Here is a 7629-nt window from a genome sequence, read left to right on the forward strand (position 1 = left end):
TTAGATATGTCTGGTTTTACTTTGGCTGTATAGCGAGCCTGGGGTACTTTTAGATAGTTCAGTACCGTTAGTTTTAGTTTTAGCTTAGTTTAGTTCTGTACATTTAGTCATGCTTAGATCTGTTGGTTTAGCTTAGCTTATTTAGACAATTAGTTATCATTGTATCTTGTACCTGTCTGTAATTTCTTTCTCTATCATGTTCTGTAACTTTGTCTGTAATTTTGTTCTTGTGTTGTAAAGCACTTTGAGTCGCCTTGTGCTGAAAAGTGCTATATAAATAAATTTACCTACCTACCTATCTAACACAGACTTTGGATGCAATACATTGCATGACATATTTGCTTAAAATTTTGGTATTGTTTGTTGGAGTCAACCCTGTTTGACTGACAGCAAAATATCTCGTAAACAAGAAGATGGATTTTTATGAAGCTCTCAGAAAGTAATAATTGGCTGTATGTCTACAACTGAGAAAGGTTTCGAGTCATATCAATTCAAGATAGCCACCATAGCTAATCGACCTTAGCCTACACAAAATCATGTAAAATCACAGTGAGTTTTACAGATATTGAAGTGAAATTTGGTGTTGTAGTAACTAGGTCTGAGGCAACAGGAGGATTCTTTGGTGGACACTAGTGGGTCAGGGAGGTTGACAAGCTGAAGGAGGTCTTCAGTGCATGGCTGTCCTGGAGAACTCTTGAAACAGCTTACAGATACAGGGTGGCCAGAAAGATTGCAGGAGTCTTGTTCAAGAGTAATGGCAAGATGGTGCAGAAGTTGGATAAGGAGTTTGAGGTATGGAAATGTCAAGGAGAAATGGCAGTGAGATTTTTTACTTGATTATTTAATGGCATTTTTGAGAGTGAGAAAATGTCTGAGAAATGGAGAAGTGTGCTGGTGCCAAATCTTAAGAACAAGAGTAATGCACAGAATTGTAGCAACTACAGGAGAATTAAGTTGATGAGACACACAACGAAACTCTGGGAGTGAGATGTGGAAGCTAGACTTAGACAAGAGGTGACTATTTGTGAGCAGAAGCATGGATTTATGTCACAAAAAGCACCACAAGTGCCATTTTTGCTTTGAGGATGTTGATGGAGAAATACAGAAATATTGTGGCTTTGTGAATTTGGAAAATGTATACGACGTGGTGCCAGGGGTGGAGCTGTGGTGTTGTATGAGGAAATCTAGAGTGGTAGAGAAGTATGTTAGACTGGTACATGACATGTATGAGGACAAAAGGACAGTGGTAAGGTGCTCTTGTAAGAGTGACAAATAGCTTCAGTGTGGAAGTGAGACTGCATCAAGCATCAGCTCTGAGCCCCTTCCTGTTTACTCTGGTAATGGACAGACTAACAGATGAGGTCAGGTAGGAATCAGGACTATGATGTTTGCAGATGACATTGTGATCTGTGGTGAGAACAAGTGGAAGATACTGGGTGGACAACGAGTCTGGCGAATTCTTTGGAACTGAGACTAAAATTTCAATTCTCCTGAAAATGTTAAAATTTGTCAATTTTGATTCCTAGTTTTGAAATTGGAAAGAAGAAGCCATATAACAACAACAAAGAAGAATCCGCAGGAAGTATGCACCAGCAATCAAAAGTGTGGCTTAACTGGAATCGATGGATGCGCCAGTGCGTCCTAGTCACATAACTGATTTGAATTGCTCTAACGTAAAAGATGTGCCTTCTGAAACTCTGTTTCAATTTGTAACTTCAAACTATACACCGGTTTTTAAATTGTGTCAATAGGCCAAGTAAAACCAGTTATGATAAAAAATTCACGCCACATCTTTTTCTGAAAATCATAGTCATATTTGAAGCTTATTAAAGCGAGAGGCAGCAGCAAAGATGAATCTCGGGGAAAAAATATCCCCATGCCCCATTCATTTTCAACCCCAACCCCGCTAAACAACAACGACAACAACAACAACAACAAAAACACACACACACACACACACACACACACACATCACCATGGCAAACAGGTTCTAGGTTAGGGATCAGACAAAGTGCAGCCCAAAGACCCCCTTATGATGAGCCACATCTGAACACAGTGTTCCCTCGCCCAGAAGCAGGTAACCGGAGCCCCTCTCTGGAGCCAGGCCTGGAGGTGGGGCAAGTTGGTGACTGCCTAGTGGCTGTGCTTTCACCCATGGAGCCCAGCCAGGCACAGGAGACGTGGGTCCTTCTTTCCATGGGCTCACCACCTGTGGGAGTGCCAAAAGGGTCGGTACAATGTGGAACGGGTAGTAGCAAAAGGCAGGGACCTGGGCAGTCTGATCCTCGGCTACAGAACCTGGCTCTCGGGACATGGACTGTCCCCTCTCTAATGGGGAAGGAGCCTGAGCTGGTGTGTGAGGTTGAAAGGTTCCGGATAGATATAGTCAGACTCACCTTGACGCACGGCTCTGGCTCTGGATCCAGTCTCCTTGTGAGGGGTTGGACACCCTTTCACTCTGGAGTTGCCCCAGTTGAGAGGCTCCAATATTGCGTTGTGTTGTTGGTGCTGCATCTGCAGTGATGTGGGTGCTGTACTGGCCTGGGAACGCCTTGGGATTCCCCCTGAGGAGCTGGCTCAAGTGGCTGGGGAGAGGGAAGTCTGGGTCTCACGGCTTAGGCTGCTGCCCCCCGCGATCCGACCCCGGATAAACGGAAGAAAATGGATGGATGAATGGATTTTATATTAAGGGTGTAGGGTAGTGTGCTTAGTGTTAAGTTTAGTCAGTTTTAGTGTGAGTCAAATCGATGAGGTGATTCTTGAATGTGAAGCTCCAGCTTCTCTTTGGAGGTTCGGAGCCAGAGATGCTAGCCTCAGCCTAGCACCACACTCCATTCAGAATCAATTAGAGCTGAACTGAAATCAAATCGGAAAAAATTTACATTTCATGTATGTTATTTAGTCAAACACATGCACATAACATAGCGGGGACCCGTTTTGTTTTTTTTTTACATAAAAGTTAAATAAATTGTTTTTACTGTTTTAGTCAATAATTTCTGAAGTGGGGGGTTTGTGGGGAAGAGAGCTGTCCTGGTTCATGATGAGCACTGTGACACAGCCAGCCAGGAACGCGGCTACTGTCCGGTTGTTTACTAGTGGAAATGGAAGGAAAAAAGCCTTTTTTAAACATGAAAAAGCGGAAGCCTTCGTGGGAGTAATGGATACAACCATACTAGTATGAACCTGAACCGACTGATTCTGGATCTCCAGAATCAGAAAAGAAACTCAGATTTTGATTCTGATGTTCACCAGGATCGTCATGGCCGACAAAACAACACGCATAATGACCGAGTTGGGAACGTGGAATAGTGTGAACCAATTACCCCCAGATCATTGTCATGACATCAGTACACAACATTGCAAAACAACATAAAGATGATAAGAGAGAGTTAACAATGCTAACCAGCTAATGATGTTATCCAGTTGCTAACTCACAATTAACGTGACCACGCGTCAGAATAGCGTTTATGAACTTTTACACCAGAGTAAACTAATCAACAGCAGTTTTAGACTATGAATTTTGTTTAATCACACATGGATAGTTTATATAATTTGTCATCAATCACAAACTGCTCTGAATCACAAACTGATCTCAGGCTGTCGGACTGTAAGCAGCTCTTACCTTTTAATGACAGTGTGTGTTTACACATTTGACTTTCTTTCAAAATTAAAAATATAGTTAGAACCACTGCTGGCAAAAGGTCCTGTTTTTTTGGCATGAAGTCAGCCCACGGCATTAACGAGGGTCCGAGCAGTGCTCCCTCTGATGTCATCTGAACCCGAGTTCTGATAGTAATTCCCACATCGGAGTTGATGAATCCAAATTCAAGGAAGGTTTTTATCTTTCGGGAAGCCAAAAAATTCAACTCCAGTGGTATTTTCTGGTCAGTTCGAACTATTAATTCCAACTACATTGTACCGGTATTTATCCATTCACTGAGGAATCACTGAACCTCAGCAGCTCAGCAGTCGTCACACTTCTGTGCTGGTCATGGAAAAAGCCAAAAACACCCGAAGGGTTTCTTTAATATTCAGAATTACCAAAAAATATAGTATTTTTTTTATTATTTAAAATTTCTACAATAAACATCTTTTATGGCTATATTTTAACTGATGTTGGCTTCAAAACAGGTTTATGTTCAGCTTTAAGTAAAACAATAAAATACAGCAGCTAACAAGTTATACTCAAAGTAAAATGGTGGGTCAACTCAAATGCAAATACCTAGCTAATTAGCACATGTATTTTTTTAAAGACAAATGATCTGAAATTGCTAATGTTAGCCAGGCAGTGGACCAGACTATGCAATGTGCTACTGTGTTTACCATAGCATCCAAGTGAAAGCTGTTGGAGTAACAAATTCAAGAGTGCCACAGAAAGATTTCTTTTTGTGACGTGATTCATGGACCTATCTACAAACACACACACACACACACACACACACACACAACACACAACACACACAACACACCATCTTCTCACTGTCTCTACACACAAATACACACACATACACACACTTTCCGCTGTTTCTGTCATCTCTGTCACTCCAACCTCACCCCCCCCACCCTTCCTTCTCTCTCGCTCTATGTTAGTTAGTAATTCATACGTCAGCCGTTTTTAGCGGGCCTCTGGTACCATTTAGAAAGCTCGGTATCGTTAGTTTAGCATTCTCATGTGTTAGCTTATTTACCCTCCTTGTACACTTAGTTTAGTTCTGTACATTTAGTTTATCTTAGAGATTCCTAATTGTTGTTTAGTTTAGTTTTAACTTTATCATGACCTCATTTAGATTGGGAGACAGAAGAACTCTGACTAAAATAACATCACTGATGAACAATGTCTCCCACCCCATGCATGAAGCTGTGGCTGAACTGGAGAGCTCCTTCAGCGACAGACTGCTGCATCCAAGGTGCACCAAAGAGCGTTATCGTAAGTCCTTCCTACCTGCAGTCTGCAGCTGTCAGACGTTATAACCAGCACCAGGCCTAAAATCACAATAAGTGTTTACACACCTGCTGCTGCACAATCATTTGTACTGTGACTATTCATTGTAATTATTCAACCGAACAAATATTTGCACTACTACACTGCTGAAATTGCACATTTTAATAGTCTACTGTCTCTAAAACAAAACATTGTTTCTATTCCTACACAATTCTTATATTACATTTTGCACCTTTCTATTATTAGTCGTATCATGGCTATCCATCCATCCATTCATTCTCTTCCTCTTATCCGGGGTCGGGTCACGGGGGCAGCAGCCTAAGCAGGGAGACCCAGACTTCCCTCTCCCCAGCCACTTGGGCCAGCTCCTCCGGGGGAATCCCAAGGTNGTTCCCAGGCCAGCCGAGAAACATAGTCCCTCCAGCGTGTCCTGGGTCTTCCTCTGGGCCTCCTCCCGGTGGGACGTGCCCAGAACACCTCACCAGGGAGGCGTCCAGGAGGCATCCTCACCAGATGCCCGAGCCACCTCAACTGGCTCCTCTCGACGTGGAGGAGCAGCGGCTCTACTCTGAGTCCCTCCCGGATGACCGAGCTTCTCACCCTATCTCTAAGGGAGAGCCCAGACACCCTGCGGAGGAAACTCATTTCAGCCGCTTGTATTCGCGATCTTGTTCTTTCGGTCACTACCCAAAGCTTGTGACCATAGATGAGGGTAGGAACGTAGCTCGATCGTATCATGGCTAGTCAATGTTAATTTTTGTTCTATCCATAGTTTATTTTCTCTATCTTAGTTAGTAATTATTATGTCGGCCGTTTTTAGCAGGCCTCTGGTACTATTTAAAAATTCGATACTGTTTAGTTTAACTTTCTCATGTTTTTAGCTTCCTGTACTCTTAGTTTAGTTCTGTACATTTAGTCATGTTTAGATCTGTTTACTATTTTGCTTATGTCTGGTTTTTAGATGATCCTATATTCCATTTAGATTATACATGATTCATTTAGATTAGACATGATTGATCTTTTTTTGTGTTTCATTGTGTTTATATTCCATTTAGATTATACATGATTCTTTTAGAATATACATGATTGATGTGTTCTCCTTTTTTGTGTTTCATTGTATTTCATGTTTAGTCTATCTGATTTAGATTATTTGACTATCTCAGCTCATGCTTAGATATGTTTGTTTTAGTGATTCTGTTTAGATTATTCTATGTTTCTTTTCTTTTTTGTGTGTGTTTCATTCATTGTATTTCATTTTGTTTTTGTTTCTGTTGTAAAGCACTTTGGATCGCCTTGTTGCTTAAAAGTGCTATTTAAAAAAAACTCACTTCACTTAACACTTTAATATATAAATATTGCCCCTTTAAAATAATTGGAATTGAGAATTGTTAGGAACTGGAACCGTTTAAATTCAAATGGTGCCCAACCCTAGTGGAAGAGAACTTGGAGAGGTGGAGGTAAGCACTTAAAAGACTATGAAGGAAAGTAAGCCTTAGCAAAACAGACGTGTGTGAATGAGAGGGAAATTAAGATGTTATGGTGCTCCTTGGGAGTGACAAGGATGGATAGGATTAGGAATGAGGTCATCACGGGTACAGCACAAGTTGAACGACTGGGAGATGAAGTTAGAGAGGCCAGACTGAGATGGTTTGGACTTGCTGTGGTGACCCTTGAATAGGGAACAGCTAAAAGTAAAAGAAGTTAGTAGCACTTGGACTCTTGTGACCTTGCCCTTTTACTTTGTGACTTTAAAATCCCTAGCATTGATCCATGACCCACGAGGGTTCTAGCTGTGAAGTTTGGTCTTATTACGTTACACCTTTTCAGAGTTAGAGTACACACAAGTTTCTGTTTGATTGTTGACCCTGCTAGCTTTGGTGGCCATCTTGATTTTTTTTATTTAGCATTTAGTATGTAATGGGGCTCAGTCTCAGCTACTACCACGCCAAATTTTACCTCCATAGTTGAAGCTGAGAAAAACTTAACAATTAGTGAACATTAAATCAACTGAAATATGTGACAGCCATTTTGTTTTTGTAAGCTCTGTCTAATTAAGAAATGGTTTTGTTGCCTAATCTGCCTGGTAACTGCCCCAGCCAATCAGAAGCCAAATTTCTCCTGACGCTTTGTTTGTGTGCGTGTGTGTGGCAGGCAAACTGCAGCTCCATCTATGTGCCAAAAATAGGTAAAATGTCAGAATAACATGCTAAACAAACAGTCGCTGAGCAAAGTCTAAAAGACGTATTGAAGAGATTCATGGACCATGAGTAAAAAGGAGAGATTGGTTCTCACTACTGTGAAAAGAAGGGGTTCTCTGCAGACTGAAAGTGTGAGTTTCTGAAGAGGAGGCATTTCCACAGAACAAACACTGATAGGCTAGCTGTATTTGCTGTTTCTCCCTCTTTTTTATCTTTCTCCTAACCGCAAATTTGCCCAGAGGAAATCAAAACAAAGGTAATATAATTGTCATTAATGAAGTTTATATTAAAAAAAAATTCCCTTCTCACCCTCCGCGCGTGGTCTTGTTTCATCCTCTGAGCTCGGGTCCTCTACCAGAGGCCTGGGAGCTTGAGGGTTCTGCGCAGTATCTTTGCTGTGCCTAGAACTGCACATTTCTGGACTGAGATGTCTGATGTTGTTCCTGGGATCTGTTGCAGCCACTGCTCCAGTTTGGGGGTGACTGCCCC

This window comes from Kryptolebias marmoratus, linkage group LG6, assembly GCF_001649575.2.
Source record: "Kryptolebias marmoratus isolate JLee-2015 linkage group LG6, ASM164957v2, whole genome shotgun sequence".
Lineage (NCBI taxonomy): Eukaryota > Metazoa > Chordata > Actinopteri > Cyprinodontiformes > Rivulidae > Kryptolebias > Kryptolebias marmoratus.